Source organism: Hemicordylus capensis, chromosome 3, assembly GCF_027244095.1.
Source record: "Hemicordylus capensis ecotype Gifberg chromosome 3, rHemCap1.1.pri, whole genome shotgun sequence".
Lineage (NCBI taxonomy): Eukaryota > Metazoa > Chordata > Lepidosauria > Squamata > Cordylidae > Hemicordylus > Hemicordylus capensis.
This window is the reverse complement of record NC_069659.1, coordinates 145,599,898-145,616,532: the sequence shown is the minus strand read 5'-3', so window position 1 is coordinate 145,616,532 and position 16,635 is coordinate 145,599,898. Positions and strand designations below refer to the sequence as shown.

Below are 16,635 nucleotides of genomic sequence, written 5' to 3'. Positions count from 1 at the left end.
TGACTAATGAAGCACTGTTAGGACAAAAGAAGCACCAGTGTAGTACTGGTGTTTCTGAAGAGCTCCAGACTAATGCTGTGTTGGTGCTAGTGGGGGGGGGGGGTGGAGTGGATGGAATTTCAGCAGCCTTCCCCTTCCATGGAAGCCCTCTGTGTCACCTCAAAATATGTCCCTGAGGGCTTTGCAACCCTCAGGAATATAATTTCAGGTGGCATAGAGTGCTTCCTAGGAAAGGCAGATCATCAAATATTTGTCCCCACTGATGAGCCAGCAGCAGAGCTGAGTTTGTTGAACATTTCAGAAGCACCAGTAAAGCTGTACTCTGGATGTCAGTCATTTTTTAATAAAACAACATAGACATCATCTAGGGATTTGGACCACTGATTTCAATAGGAGAGTTAAACACATACTCAACACACTCCCTTTAAAATCAATGGAATCTAAAAATGCTAAATATTGGCTGTATTGTGCTTTATAATCTTATTTATCTACAAAAGGGCTGTTTTCAGCATGCCACAGTGAAGGTCGAAATTTTTTCTCTTCTTCTCCCTTCCTCCCTCTCTCTGAGTTAAGGGATTGCAAAAGTTTGTTTTTGATTTATGGTCAAATATGAGACTAGTAGCAAGACATTTAGCCAGATTAATATGGAGCAGAAGAAAAGCAGCTATGGGTTCCGAAAAGGCATCCTTTCTAATACTTTGTCCTATTGATCGAACACTTGCTGGTGTATTCTTGGTGGTAGTTTCCCCTGATGTTCCCAAGTAGAACAGCAACAAGTAGAAAAGCAAAGCAGATGCTCTCAAAATAGACAGGGAAACTAACAAGAAAATGACAAATCCTCCACACCAGCTTTCCTTTTGCCTGAATTGTGAGTGTGCTGTGGGGGAAAAATAGGGTAGATGCAGATAGTAATTCACAGGACAGCTCTGTGAATTGGTGTCCTCCTCCATAACATCACCGCCTTAATAATAAAATAGTGCTAAACATCTTGTAAAATGGACCTTCTGGTGGGAGCAATCCTTCTTCCTGCTTTGTAAACCTCACTAGTATATTGTGGGTAGGGATGCTATATCTCTCATCCTAGAATGAAGATGGAAAAACAAGGCCATAATTTTCTCCAGTCTGTTCTATGTTTGAGCAAGCAGGCTTACTCCCCCGCACCCATCCCCCACACTCTGGATTGTGAACTATTAAAAACGAAGAATTATTTGTGAGCATTGCTGTATTCATTTATGGTAGGCTAAACCCATTCATCTCCATGGGTAGATAACGAAGGATGTTCTGTGCTGTATATCAGATCCTGTTCCTTGATTAAACACAGTAGCCTGGATTAGAATAGGACATCAGTCTTTTCAACGAGTTCAGCATATTACAGGTCTAAATGACAAGAGATAACAGTAAATAAATCGGATGAATTTCAATGAATGTTGAAACAGAATCAGTATGTTGTATGATTATCTTAGAAGATTATGTATCCAAAGTGGTATTAGAAAACCACAGGATTTAAGTTTGGTTTTAATTTAGAATGATTCCTCTCACATACCCCTAATACTCAAAGGTGGAATTCATAAGCACAAAATGTGTGTGTGGGTGGCGGGGGGAGACATTTTTTGCCAGCCTGTTTTTATATCACCCCAGTTTCAAAAGACTAAGAAAAGTAAGAAAAAGCATGAGAGAGAAAGTTCAAGCATTGACTTGTCAACATTTCTTATGGTCCTTGCCAGTGAAAGATGTGTACAGAATTTGTTTCAAACATGGCAGATGTCTACATTATATATGCGGGATGCCTACAAATGGATCTAAGGGTAAGCTAAGAACATAATCCAACTAAAGTTAAGCATGTTTAGGTCTTAAATATTCCAGTGGAAGAAAGTTAGGTGTATGCTTAAAGCCAGAATTACACAATTGCCAATAGGGTTGGAGTGAATACTTGAAGCTGAAGTGCTCAACATAAGCTAACATCCCTGCTTGTATGCTGATGAGAAGAATCAAGGTGGGAATTCCTTTGAGTTGGCCTGCACCTTAATTCTACTTGCACCCCTGCTAAAAGTTTCCCCATTCCCTTTTCCAAAGAAAAAGCCTCACCAGAGGTAGAGGATGTTTGTCAGGGTTCCTGGGATTTAACGTAAGAGTGGGATGTGCTGTGAGTAATTGGTGAGCCATTTCGGAAGGGCAGTATAAAAATCAAATAATTTATAAATAAATAAATAAATACCTGTTGCAGGGGAGCAACAGCAAGAGTGTGGGCATGACCTCATCTCTTGCCTGCGGGCTTCTCAGAGGCATTTGGTGGGCCACTGTGGCAAACAGGATACTGGACTAGATGGGCCTTGGGTCTAATCCAGAAGGGCTGTTCTTATGTTCTAATATTAAGAGGAAAATAGTTTTTAATATTTCTTCCGCCCATCACTTCCCCTCTGAAATCACCTCCCCTCAGGCACATTTCTTCAGACCCATACTGGATGCATCTCAGTAAACAGCTGGTGGGAGAGAGGCTACATGGGAGCAGGAGGTGCTTCTCATCCCTATTGCTACTCTGCTTCAAATTACAGCCTCTCTCATCACTATTTAGCTTTTTGGCAGATACTTGCATTCCCAAACACACCCTAGCACATAGGTCTGTCTAACTCTCCCACTGAAATGAATGGGACACTGTATTTTTGCTGGTTTGTGAACTCTAGATATTAGTAAATTGTGAACAAAGAAATGTTTTATATTTCATTTTTACATCCCAACTGAAATATTTTTCCTATGTTTTTCCTCCATAAGATAGTTCCTTATTTCCCCCTATATTACAAGGGAATTGGTTTAAATTGACTTTTTTCCCTGAGTGTAACTGTCAAATAAATGGTAAAGGAAAGAAACTTAACTCTGTATGACACCCACAAACTTCTTTCAAAAACTTACATCTGGTCTGGATTGAGTTAGACGATTGCAGTGCAATAGTTGTGAAGTAGCATTGTGTGTGTGTGTGTGTGTGTGTGTGCTTTGACATGAGTCAAGCTCAAGTATGGCAACATATGTTATGAAAGAATGGTGTTGATAGATTTTTCTGCCTCAAATGCACAAGGAGGTACTTTAACACACTTTGGTTCCCAGCTTTCAGAAACCAGCTTTCCATGTCAATTGTGTCAAATTCAGTTCATTGTTTTCACTGTCCAACTATCAGGAGTTTTCTTACCAAGGAAGATACAACCCATATAAGCCAGAAAGTTATGAAATAGGAGACCAGTCTTCCAGATCTCCCACACTTTTCCCCTTCAGCTACCCCTAATTGTGCAGCTAGTGCCCAGTGATTATCTGAAAGTGATCTGCTTTAAGGTTTTCTTTAAAATAACAACAATATGCTCTAATTGATTACAATACATAGAAAGAAACCCATCCTATAAAACATGAGACTTGAGTTCAGTGCAAACATTGTCATGGACAAGTGTTGGCTGCTAGGGATGTGCACAGAACCAGTTTGGAGGCCCTTTATAGGCCTCCAAACCGATTTGAATGGCGGGTGGTTCCTCCAGTTCAATGGTGGGGTGGGTGGGTGAAGCTTTAAGGGTAAGGGAAGATGCACTTACTCACCACTACCACGTTTCCCCCACTAGCGCTCAGTTTTCTAAACATCCATCGGGACGGCAGTGTACCTCTCTGCCGCCCCATTCACTATGTTTTCCGGATGTACCCGGAAGTAGTGGATTTGCCTGCGTGTGTGCGCACAGTGCATGAATGTGCCCAGCATGCGCACTCATGAGCATGACATGTGTGCACTCATGCACATAGTGTGCAGGTGCATCCGCTACGTCCGGGTATATCCGGAAGATGTACCAAACAGGGTGGCAGGGAGGTATGCTGCCACACCAATGGATGTTTAGAAAACTGAGTGCCAGCAGGGAAAATGTGGCAGTGGGGAGGAGGTAAGTGTATACCCCCCCCCCCGCCATTGAACCGGCCCCTGCTGGTTTCATGCACATCCCTATTGGCTGCACATGTAGTTATTCTGTGTAGAAAACCTTGAAGATCTATGCAGGTCATTAACAAATCCAACAGAAAGTTTATAAACCTACTCCCATTGCTTAAACATCTCTGAGCAACTGACTGCAGTCTCTTTACAGTTCTTTAATCTGATCAACAAGCTTTTTTTGCTGCTTTTTCTTGGCAAGGAAGACAGGCTGATTCAGTTCAGAGCAAATGCTAAACCATGTTTTACCATTCTGAGAACACACTATACAAAAACTCAGATTTGCATGTTCCCCTTACTATACCTTCCTCCTCTTTGCACAGTTAGAAGCTTCCATTTAATAGTTTTTAACAAAACAATTTCCTGTCTTATCTGAACATGGGAAACTGTGGCCACATTTTCACGTAACATGGAACCAGAGTTGAATGGGACAGAGATTCCCAAAGTGTTACGTGTGAATGTGTGCAAATGCAGTTTGGTATGGCAATGTATCCGAGGTTTCAGATTTCTAACTCCTATCTGAACCCTCGGGTTGTAGTGAGTTTCGTTGCCACAATCCAAAGTTTGACACAGCCTGTGTTGCATGCAAATGGGGAACTACAGGCTGCATCCCCTTCAAGAGGAGTTGAAGGAGGAAATTCCTCCCTCAAATCTGGTTGTGATTGGTTGTGCAGGCTGTCCTTCCCCCCTCCTCTCTGCAGTTATCCCTGCTAACTGGGCAAAGAGGCACCTTTTACCATGGTGATTCTCTTTATTTAGCAGGGGGAGAGTAACTGGCCCTATCCACCCCCAGCACAGTACTTCCAGTGACTGTTGCTGGTGTGTGTCCTATGTTTCTTTTTAGAATGTGAGCCCTTTGGGGACAGGGAGCCATCTTATTTGTTATTTCTCTTTGTAAACCGCCCTGAGCCATTTTTGGAAGGGCGGTATAGAAATTGAATTATTATTATTATTATTATTATTATTATTATTATTATTATTTAGTATCACTGGCTGCAGAGAGATCACTCTCCATTACGTCTGAATTTGAATGGGAGAGCAGGGGGGGAGCGGAATCACGGGTCCATTGGACCCATGGTTCTGCATTATGTGCAAATGCAGCCAGAGTTTTGTACAAACCTCAGTTAGTTCAAGTCAGAATGTCAGACGAGGATTTAATTGTTACAAAATGTGAATCAGCACTTCTCATTGTGTATGAAGGAGGAAGAAAGTGGAGAGAATCTGCAAGCCCAAGACTCACCATGGTACACTCTTATAATTCTAATCAGGGCCATGGTCAAGCATTCAGAGTGGGCAGATACACTGGGTGAGCACAGACAGGTGAGGGGCTACCAAGGAGTAGGCAAGCAGAAGCAAGCAGATTTACTGCCAGCAAATAGTAGGTGCGGCTGGAAAGCAGTAGGCCAAAGATGTATAGTCTGACAGAAAACCCTGACTGCCTCACAAATTGAATCAAGAAAGAGAGCTTTATATTGGAAAGCACTGGATTTGTCCTCTGGTGACACCCATTTCCCAGGCAGAAGGATACGGAGTTATTACAAAAGTAATAATTTTAGTTTTTGTTCTCTAACCATTTAGCTTTAGTTCTCTAATAGTTCTCTAATAACTTAGGCTGTGCGAGCTGTCCTTCAAGCAAATAGGAAGCCTGCACAGCCAGTTCCCCCTCCTCTCTGCAGTCCTGCTGGCTGCAGAGAGATCGCTCTCCATTATGTCCGAATAATAATTTAGTTCTCTAATAATTTAGCTTGAGTTCCCTTCTCAGAATCCAGATGAATTTACCAGTCCTAGTGGGACTAGGAGCCAGGACCTGATCTGCAAAAGTCCAAGCTCCAATCCACTTTATCTCCTTTCTTTTAACAATCCCAAGCATTATCTTTCCTCCATCTTATTGCACATTCTGTTCCCCCACCCCCACCCCTTCCCCTTTCTCCCTGAGCATCCTCAAAAGCACAGGAATGAGGGTTAGACGACAGAAATTCTAAAGGGATGAAATTCTAACAAGGGAATAAACTATAGCTTTTAAGAAAGAAAAACATGTCACTGAAATTAATGGCTTTCTCTTTCCCAAGCACAGAGGCATTCCCAAGCACAGATCACATTTGTGGCTACAGGGGAATAGCAGAGAACAGTTTTAGCTACTCCGTTTATCTCTCAAGTAAGAAACAAACAAACAAAATACTCCCAGGATTGCTCCTGTGAAGATTCTTAAGGTTCAGCTCAAATCCTGCATTGTTACAGAACCCTTAATGCAAAGCTAATTTTGGAGAAAGGAGAATTTTGCAGCATTCCTATCCTATCCCTGTATAATGACAACATTTAATACTGGCTTTAAAAGAGGATATGAGCCCTCTTTGCAAGATGGTTGGTTTCTCCACTCAGATGGTTTCTCCACTCAGGGGGACTTCAAGACCATTAATGCCCCATTTAGAGCCATCCTATGCTTTCCTGGACTATTAGCTAGTGATCTGCCTAAGAAAAAGAGTTTACCAGCTAGCAATCAAAACCATAACTTCAACTTTATTACAACATATTTGCATGTATGTACTCTAGAACAGTGGCTCCCAACCTGGGTGCTTCCAGAAGTTGCTGAGCTTCAATTGATGGAAGCTGGGGATGATGATAGGAGTTGTAATTCAGAAATATCTGGAGGGTCCCAGGTTGGGAACCACTGCTCTAGAATCAAGATGCACCTGGCCCTTCCCTGTCAGAGATTTAACTATTAGAGACTGGTGTGGATAGATTGCAATCAGTGTTCCCTCTAACAGGAATTCCCCGATGTTGTTGACTACAACTCCCAGAATCCCCAGCTGCAATAACCTTTGCTTGGGGATTCTGGGAGTTGTAGTCAACAACATCTGGCAATCCCTGTTAGCGGGAACACTGATTGCAATCCAAAGAAAGGAGCCTCTAATGCATAGTAAATATTTCTTTAAAGCCACTTCCAAAATCCAAATACAGATAACATACTGACAGTGATTTTCCAGATGCAGTTTCCAGAGACAGGTACAGAACTGGCCCTGCTAAAAATGCACAGTTGAAACAAATGGCTACAGTCATTCCCAGATGTTTCATACTGAAGACCTACAGTTAAAGATTTGCTTTCTTCTTCTGAGCCAAAAAATATGAAACCCATCCCTCCTCTTTTCTGTTCTCACAAGCATATCCCTAGGGACTTCTGCTTTGCCCTCTGTTTAAATTAAACCATATTGACACAGCCAATAGAAGAACACTGTGCTGGGTTGATCTGGGACAGTTGCTCTCCCCCTGATCAATATATGAGAACCATCACTGTAGAAGGTGCCTCTTTGCCCAGTGTGACTCCTTGCCCTTGGCACCATAGCCCTCAGCAGCTGGCTTCCCAAGTCCTTCTGCCCCTTAGCATACAACCCAATTGTTTTTAGGCATTGTAAAAAAAGTATAAATCTCCACCCTTCTCTTGCATTCCGTGGCTCCTCAGGTCCCCATCTCTTAGCAGCACTGCTTCCCAAAGCTCCTATCTCCAGAGTTCCTCCTACCCCTACCTTAATCTAGGAGAGGTTCTCACTAGCCAAATTCTTTGATCCTATAGCACCTGTACCAAACATGAATATTTCTCCACTGAACCTTGTCACTCATGAGACAAAACCTTCATGGGCATTCCTGGACATTATACTGTATAAGCCCATCAATTAGCCCACAATACAATCCTCTTTCTGGACACTATCTTCAGCATTCTTTATGGTATTACAGAGCTGCCACCATATTTTACCTAATGTGAAATTCCAAGTGTGAAGGATTTTAAGGGAAGTGTTTAAATAGAAGATCCATGAAAATGATCTGTGGGTGGAGCTGTATCTCTCTAGGCATAGCTGATTAGCTATTAATAAAAAGATTAAAATCATCAGGCAAACAACACCATTCAGTTAAATGAGATTTGCACTATTAGAACGCTTAGCAGGAAAGGGCCATGAGCAACAACTGAAAATTAAAATAACACACATTAAATATTTGCCATGTGCCTATAGAGAGGCACACATATCACAAAAACCTGATCTTATAGGTATGGAGTTAGATTTAGCTGGATTAAGGTGTATCATTTAGAAGAGATGAAATATTAACTTCCATAATGTGCAATTGAAATTTATGCAGTCACAAGCTGTCTGTAATAAATGCTAATTGATTAGGATTCATATCTTTGGTCTTCATCCCAGAAACTATGAAGTCTTAATGCTGGGAAATTTTCAGTGACTGGCTGCCCAGAGGGGAAGCCTAGCATGTTACCTTGAAGTATAGATAACATACCATTTATGTCTATTTGTAATGGCTTGAAAGCATGTCTTGCATTTAAAAGAATAGAATCCTAAATCAACTGGGTGTGATTAAATAAACATATCTTTATGCTTCCTTCTCTAAAGTTAAATACAAATGCATCTTTTCAGATCATTAAACACCTTCAGCAGGGGCATAGCAAGGTTGGAGTGGGCCCAGAGAGAAGATTTTAAAATGCCGCCGCCCCCCTCACTGAAGCTCAGATCATGAAGTAAAGAAATCTTAAATGAGACTGAATAGTGGTAACAAAAAGCATAGTAAAATTGAGAGAGAGAGAGAGAGAGAGAGAGAGAGAGAGAGAGAGAGAGAGAGAACACCTATGTGCCACAATAGAATATCATCCTAAATTGTTTTTGAAAAGGTTTTGTAAATTATGGACAATGCAAGTCATTTAATGGTACTAGAGAAAGACCTGCTGTTCTGGTAGCTCCAAGTCTTAATATTCACATCAGTTTCCGAGGATGAATACAACTGAAGGAAGCTGGGATGGGTGCACAGCTGGGGGAGTCAGTCATGTGATTTGCCAGGGTGGCAAGGCAGCGGGCCCCCAGACAACTGTCTCCCCTTGCCCTATTATAGTTGTGCCCCTGACCTTCAGCTTCAGTTGACTTCTGCCTATTATCTACAAATATTTAAAAAACCAGCTCCTTTTAAAAAAAATAAAATCATTTGGCCTGTAGGCCTGGGAACAGGCTGAAAAAGTTAAACTTTAGGAAGAGACTTGTGGCTGAGATCCAGACTTGGGCAAAATGTAGAAACCTGAATAATATTTTACCAGCTGTCTGAAACCCATGGTTCAATGATTAATTATAACAGCCCATGTTCAAGACAACTAGGCATGTTAGTGACAATAGAAATACTTTTCAAAGAGCTAGGGAAATATGTCAGGCAGAGGAAGCTTGCAAAATTATGCAACATGAATCATCCTTGGATGCCTACTCAAATGTAATTAGTAGAATGTAATTAGCATCTACTTTTCAGTATGACAAATCTTGGCTGTGTTTTGCCTAGTTCTAGCCAGAGTGGAGTTAGAAATATACTGACTCCTGAATATTTTTGATGCAGAGAGAGAACCTTTTTAATTTCAGTAGATTAGCTTGTTTTGCACATCATGGCAACATGAATTCACCCAAAAATGTGAATTTGGGGTTGCCACCTGTCTCAGAGAAATAGGATTACCACTGGAAGCAGAAAGCAACCCCACAATCTTTGCAAGTGTGTATGTGTAAGCAAATGAATGAACAAATGAATGAATGAATGCAGCATTGACCATAAAAAAGTAGGAAAGCTGAGCTTGGAAATAGTAGCCAGAGAAGAAAATCTCTGGGCAGAAGTATGTTAAAACTATTAAAATCTACTACTCTCTTTTAGAATTTAATTATCACAAGTTAGTGTTATTTACACAGCTCAAAATCAGTGGCCAACGTTCCTGACTAATGCTGTACCCATGGAAGCCAAAAAAGCACACACACAGTGCTGGCAGCCCTGCTCCTGCAGTGCTGATGCTTGTGCAGTGGGGCTATTTTGGCCATTCTCCTCTCTCCCGGAAAGTGGTCTGAGAGGGTTGGACAAGCAGGATTTAAAGTCCCCCTGGGCTGGGTTGTGATCAAAATGTGTTCAGCAAAATACATGCCAAGGAGGTGCGAGGGTTGAGGATGGTGACTAGATTCATTATGGACATTTCTGGAAAGAATCTCAGCATCTTCCCAGATATATCAGCCTTTACAAACTCTGCCATATTTTAGAATAGATCGTACTTGCCTGTTAGGATAACCAAGGGCTCTCTTATCCCCAAGCAGATTTCTGCACACCCACTTTCTGCTTTCGGCTTACTGCAGTCTGGGATGCATAGGCTGAGTTGTGGAACATAGGAAGGTGCCATATACTGAGGCAGGTCTCACGATCAAAGAGACCAGCCTGGGGAGGGTGAGCAGGGAGAGTGGGCTTAGCCCGCTCTCCCCACAGATGACCAGCCGGTCTGCTCTGGGCAGCTGCAGCGGCCGCCCACACAACTGCCGGCTCCGTCATGGAGCCGGCCAGGGCTGGGGAGTTAGGGGGCTGTGCGGCCCCTGGAAGCTGCAGTATGCCCTGCGTAAGTGCATAGGGCATACTGGAGAGACCCCCGAGCTGGGAGGCTCCTTTTAAGCCTCCCGGCCGGGGGTCTTCTCATGAGTAGCCACAGCATAGGGCCGCACCGCAGCAACTCATGAGCAAAAAAAAAAAAAAAAGGATTTGCGGAGCACTCACTCCACACACCCGGTTTAAGGGCAGGGTTACTTGAGCGGTTTACCCGCTCAGGAACCACCGGGCTTGCAGCCGAGCCCAGTGGTTCACAACGTTGTAGAAAATGGGGCTAGCGGAGGCTAGCCCCATTTTCTACAATTGTGTGAATAGCCTCACTAAGTCAGACCATAGGTCCTTCTAGCTCAGTATTGTCTACACCAGTGTTTCTCAATGTTTTTGAAGTCATGGACCAGTACATTATTCATGTGCAGTTTCTTGGACCAGCAGTTAGTCAGGGGATCTCCCCCCAACCCCACCTCTAGGCACCTCCCCCCAACCCCCCCCCCAAACAAGAGCTCATTTCCAGGCAGCACTCGCTGCTGGATATGGTTCATTTTGGTCTGAAGAGCCCCCATTTTGGTCTGAAGAGCCCCTGGCAGTCAAAAAAAAATGGGGTTTTTGTTTTTTTTAATAGTGATGCCTCACGGACCTGTACCCAACACCGTGCGGACCAGCACTGGTCCATGGACCGGTGGTTGAGAAACACTGGTTAAACAGACTGGCAGCAGCTTCTCCAAGATTGCTTGCAGGAATCTCTCTCAGCCCTATCTTGGAGATGCCAGGGAGGAACATGGAACCTTCTGCTCTTCCCAGAGTGGCCTCATCCCTTAAGGGGAATTTCTTACAGTGCTCGCACATCAAGTCTCCCATTCATATGCAACCAGGGCAGACCCTGCTTTGCTAAGGGGACAAGTCATGCTTACTACCACAAGACCAGCTTTCCTGGAAGTGGGAAGGGGCAAGGCTTGTGCAGTGTGAGTGACCCCATTTTTACATAGACGGGTGCTAGAAGATGACCAAATACTTAGATTTAAATCATTATTCTTAAGAGCAGCCACAGCAGGAGTGAATCATTTTCACTGTTGACTTTGTCTTGCTCTGGTTTGTTTGCTTTGGGGCTCCCCCCACCATTTTCCATCATCATGTGCACATCTGATACGTAACTTCTAAGAATCAAAGGGAAGTGTTTTTTAGCTCTTGCAGGTAGAATGCCGTGGAGGTTCCAATGCAGTTGCTCTCAAGATGTGGCCTTTAGGCCTTGTGTAAGATAAAAGCATATCCAGCTGTTTTTGTGAACCTCTGCTGCAGAACTGAAGCATTTAGGACTGAAGAAGTGACATTACCTAGAGACTCTGAGCATATCTCTCATTGCAAGAAGCTTTTAAGCCAAAAACAAACTTCTACGCCATTAGTTTTTGACAGAGCAGAGCAGAGCAGAAGCATCAAAGCACCATTTTAAAAAAGGTTTCTCTAACTCTAGCTTATGCCTACTCAATTTGTGACCCACAAAGCTGAACCCAACTAACTAACCATTTCTTGGACCTACCCAGGACCTGATCAACCCCTTTGCTTTTGGAGCCCCAAGAAGGTAGGTAGCAAAAACAGACTACCTGTGGGGTAGCAGAAGATGTCAAGCATCTGGGCACATAAATGACTGGTGATACCATTTAGTCTTTGCAAGTCATATGAAAGATTTACAGAAAAACAACACAACATGGAACTAGAGAAGCCTGAGAGCCAAAGGGGCTGAGAAGGAGTAAATTTTACTGGCTTTTAGTCACCAGTTTGGAAATGGTTGATACTGATTGCTTAAAAGGGGGCTTCTCAGCCAAACCTGGTGGAGAGTGATTGGAGATTCTGAGCAGATGCAAGCCTTTAGAGAGGGCTTCTATCTAGACAGCTACTAGTTGACATTTGGAATTAAAAAAAGATAGAGCTATGTACCTGAAGAGATGCTGTCCCTGGTAAAGAATAAAGTATAATTTGAGCCCAATACATATATAATGCTGTATGAGTGTACAGATGTCTGTACACTTGTACATGTGTTGGTATGAATGATAGTGCCTGCAACCATTTTAAAAGCAAAGCTGGATACAGGCTCTTCGAATGCATGGTACAGATAGGAAGTGTACTTCTATACCTGCATTCAGCATATCATGTGAATGACTGTACATGTGTACAGATCAGTACCTGGGTATACTCTAGACTTGTTCTATGAATGTTCAGCATAATGTGTGAATGAACCTTCGTTGGTTAAGTAAATATAAAAATTGCCAAAACAAGGAAAGCCAGAATAAGTTAGAGAAAGAGGACAGAATGCAGTCTAAGTTAGTCATGACTAATGTGCCACTTGTATTTCAGTGGTGCTTAGTCATGATTAATTTATCTGGATACTGTCCGGGGTGATTGCACTTGTCTTCAGTTTAATTTTTTAAGAATTATTGGTCTCAGTTGCTTCTGGTGGCTATGCACAAGACAGAATGGCTGCATTTACACGTAAAATCCAATGGACCCACGGTTCCACTTCCCCTGTGCTCTCCTGTCCAAATTCAGATGTCATGAAAAACACTCTCTCTGCAGTCAGAGAGACTGCAGAGAGGAGGGGGAACTGGCTGTATGGGCTTCCTTCTGGCATGAAGGACAGCTTGCACGGCCAATAAGGGCCAGAGGGACGGAGGAGCTTCCTCCCTCAACTCTGGTCCCAGGGAATGCAGCATGCAGTTCTGAATTTGGATGACACACAGGCTTCATGGAACCTTGGGTTGCAGCAATGAAACTCACTACAACCTGAGAGTTCAGATTACAGTTTCAAGACCCAAACCTTGGGTGGGTCACCCTGCGGAAGTGGAGTTGAATGCATTTCCGACATCACAGCGAGGCAGCCTCTACACACTTAAAACTCCAATTCCATTTTATGTGCAAATGTGGCCAGAGAGAGAGAGCAAGAACAAGAGCACACGCGAGAGAGAATGCAAAATCCTGTACATTCCTTAAAACCAGTGAGTGGAAACATTTGTTATATCTCAGTATACCATTATATCTGTGCAGGAGTGCAGTGCATTTTGGGATGCAGGAGGATTTCCTCCTCCAGCTCCCTGCTTTGTCGCTTGCCACAGCACCAATTGTGTGTTGGGCAAATGGAATTTGATCATGTGTGGGGAGGCAGACCTCCACACCAGACCTCCCTGCTGCCAGCACAATCTTTTTATGTTTTTAGGAAAATGTATCTATCTCTTCAGCAATTAAGCTTGCTGGTGTTTTCAGTTTCTTAAGCAGTTTTTGTGGAAATCCAACATGGATTCAAATACAGTGAACTGAAAAATGTAGCTTGTTCATGGCTTCATAATCCATTGGAAGTCCAGACTTTCTTTCTTGAAAAGTACCTGAGAACTGACCAAGTTTGTCAGAAGGTATCATTTCCCATGCTTTTACAATGGGAGAGTTTTCCCCACATTTTTGGGGAAATTATTTGATTTTTCTGGGATTTTTTATTTTCCTGGTAGTCTGGGTGAGGTCTGGAACCTACCTGTAAAACACCATAGAGTTCTTCCCACAATAGTTATAGGCCAATCGCCAATCTCCCTTGGTTGGGCAAGGTGATTGAGAGGGTGGTGGCCGACCAGCCCCAGGCAGTCTTGGAGGAAACTGATTATCTAGACCCATTTCAAACTGGCTTTAGAGCTGGCTATGGGGTTGAGACAGCCTTGGTCGGCCTGAAGGATGACCTTTACTGGGGAATCGGCAGAGGGAGTGTGATTCTGCTGGTTCTTCTGGATCTCTCGGCGGCATTAAATACCATCGACCATGGTATCCTTCTGGATCGCCTGGAAGAGTTGGGGATAGGGGGTACAGCCTTGCAGTGGTTCCACTCCTAACTCTCGGGTAGATTTGGGTGGAGCTTGGTGACAGTTGCTCCTCAAAACAGGAGCTGTTATATGGAGTCCCTCTGGGCTCCATTCTGTCACCAATGCTTTTCAATGTCTACATAAAACCACTGGGTGAGGTCATCAGGAGATTTGGTGCTGGATGTTATCAGTATGTTGATGACACCCAAATCTACTTCTCCCTTTCATCTTCAGGAAATGGCACTCATTCTCTAAATGCTTGTCTACAGGCAGTAATGGGCTGGAATAGGGAGAACAAATTGAAGCGGAATCCAAGCAAAATGTAGCTGCTCATTGCGGGGGCTCAGAATCTGAGGGGTGTGTTAGATCTTCATGTGCTGGATGGGGTTACACACCCCCAGAAGGAGCAGGTGCGCAGCTTGGGAGTACTCCTGGACTCAGGCCTCACCCTGGTATCTCAGGTGGAGGCCATGGCCAGGAGTGCTTTCTATCAGCTTCGGATACAGATAGATAGATAATAATCCTAGAAAAGAAGGACATAAAATCACTGGATGCTGCAGAACACAAAATCTTTGATTAAGGTAATTTTACAGAGGAATCTCTCAACCCTAGGTTGACACTAGATTTCACCCTAAAGAAAAATATTGAAACAGATTGGAACCTCTTTCGTCAATAAAACACTGAGGCATTTCAAAGTAGACAAAAAGGGTCTGACAAGACAGCAAGAATTCTCAGGGAGATTTCTCACAGTTCTACTTTCCTCAGAGTGCCAGCATTTTTGCTTTATATCTAAAACTGGCAACCCCACATTCTTCACAGTGTATGCTGTAGAGATTGGGTATACTACTTTAGTTGAGCTGTGTTTAGACTGTATGCCACAAGAAGGATATCTTAGCTCATCAACATTCCCAGGTCTTTTTAGGGCTCCATCAGTGAATCATTTGGAAAAAGCTATATAGGACTACATTGCGATTGAATGTGTGATTAGAGAACATCGAAATGGTGGTTTTTGTCTCCTCCGTTGATCTCTGCTGTCCCGTGGGCCAATGCTCAGAAACAAGTCCTGACAGCAGCCAGAACCTTGAGTAGCTTTGTGCTAATTGTTTTGCAACTCTTGCTTCAGTTATTGTGTGACAGAGCTCCCAGAAGAAAGAGTGGCTCTGTGCCAGCACTAATATTCAGTCAAACAAAGCTCACAAGAAAGAAGGATTTGGGCCAACTTCACTTGGGAAATATAAATAGGAGAGTGGAATGTCACCACACTTGTTCTAAGAAGAAGGATACAGTTCTGAATAAATTTATTGGAAAAACAATGTTTCTTGAGTTGGTGCTAAAATCCCCCCCCCCCGATAATTTACTTCTATTACAACACTTAAATGTGTTTCTGAATTGTTTTGAAATTTAACACATCAGCTGAATTGTAGCTTTTATCAGGATATTAGGCACCGTTTGATTTTACCCCTATTGATTAGATTCCCTGGACACTCTGATGATTTTTTAGTTAAATTTTTACTTGCGGATAATGATTCCTCTATCTCCTATACTGTAGCAATATTCTGTTATATAGCCATTAGGGTGTGCAGCTCCCTGATTGATTCAAAAGGGAGCTTGGACTGTTTATAAGACTGCTGCGATGATGACTTGCTACCAATCGCTACCGTGTTATCTGATTTCTGTCATAGTAATCTTTGTAAGTTTTTGGTTTTATAATTGGTCAATGACCATAAATAAAATTTACAATATACACCAGTTCTGTGCATCCAAATTCTAAGAGGTTAAGTCCAAAAGACGTTAAGTAATGAACTGCCTGGACAACATAGATTTTAAAGAAAGCTGATATGGTCAGGCCAAGCATACAGGGTGAAATTGCTGCTGAAATTAATTTGAAGGCAAGCTGATTTCTGGGAATTCCCCCTTTCTACTGCAAAAACACACACCCTTTCAGGCTTTTCAGGAGCACAGAAGGCTGCTTTGGGGACGAGTAGATAGAGAGGACAGAGAGGAAAGTGCTTCTGGTGGAGGATAAGTCAAGATATTTCAGAAAGTATTACATAATATGGTTCTTATGTATTTTTTAAATGTCAGTACACTGAGTAATGTAATCTACATTATATTACCATAAAATTATTACAGTCTGTAGAAAAAAATTAGTACATAGTAAACCTATGCATTATAATCACTCCTACAATGGCCCTGATCCAGCTAAGATTAATCATGTTATTTCCTGTATATAAATCTTTATTGTAGTAGAAGTAATAGTAGTTCTATTACAATTATTAAACCCATTTATTTCTGAGACAAGGATGCCCTACGTTAGTTGGTTTGAGACCTTCGTAGAATGGCACCTAATGGGTGTATAGCTTTTTAAAAATTCTGCTCCAGATTTCGGAAGAACAATTAATATCTGAGTCTGTTCACGTGAGCAGTCCTACCCAGTTGTGCACAGCCCTAACTGGGTAGGGCTGC

At 42.7% G+C, this 16,635-nt stretch overlaps 1 long non-coding RNA gene across 1 annotated transcript in view; it reads right to left on the bottom strand.

Annotated features, from left to right (window-relative positions):
• Positions 1-1,274: 1,274 nt before the first annotated feature.
• LOC128349217 (uncharacterized) overlaps positions 1,275-16,635 on the bottom strand; it is a 37,198-nt gene continuing 21,837 nt past the window's right edge. Inside the window, exons 2-3 of the long non-coding RNA XR_008318627.1 lie at positions 2,216-2,363; positions 1,275-1,377 (exon numbers count right to left, since the gene is read on the bottom strand). This is a non-coding gene — a long non-coding RNA (uncharacterized LOC128349217). The remainder of the gene's footprint in view (positions 1,378-2,215; positions 2,364-16,635) is intronic.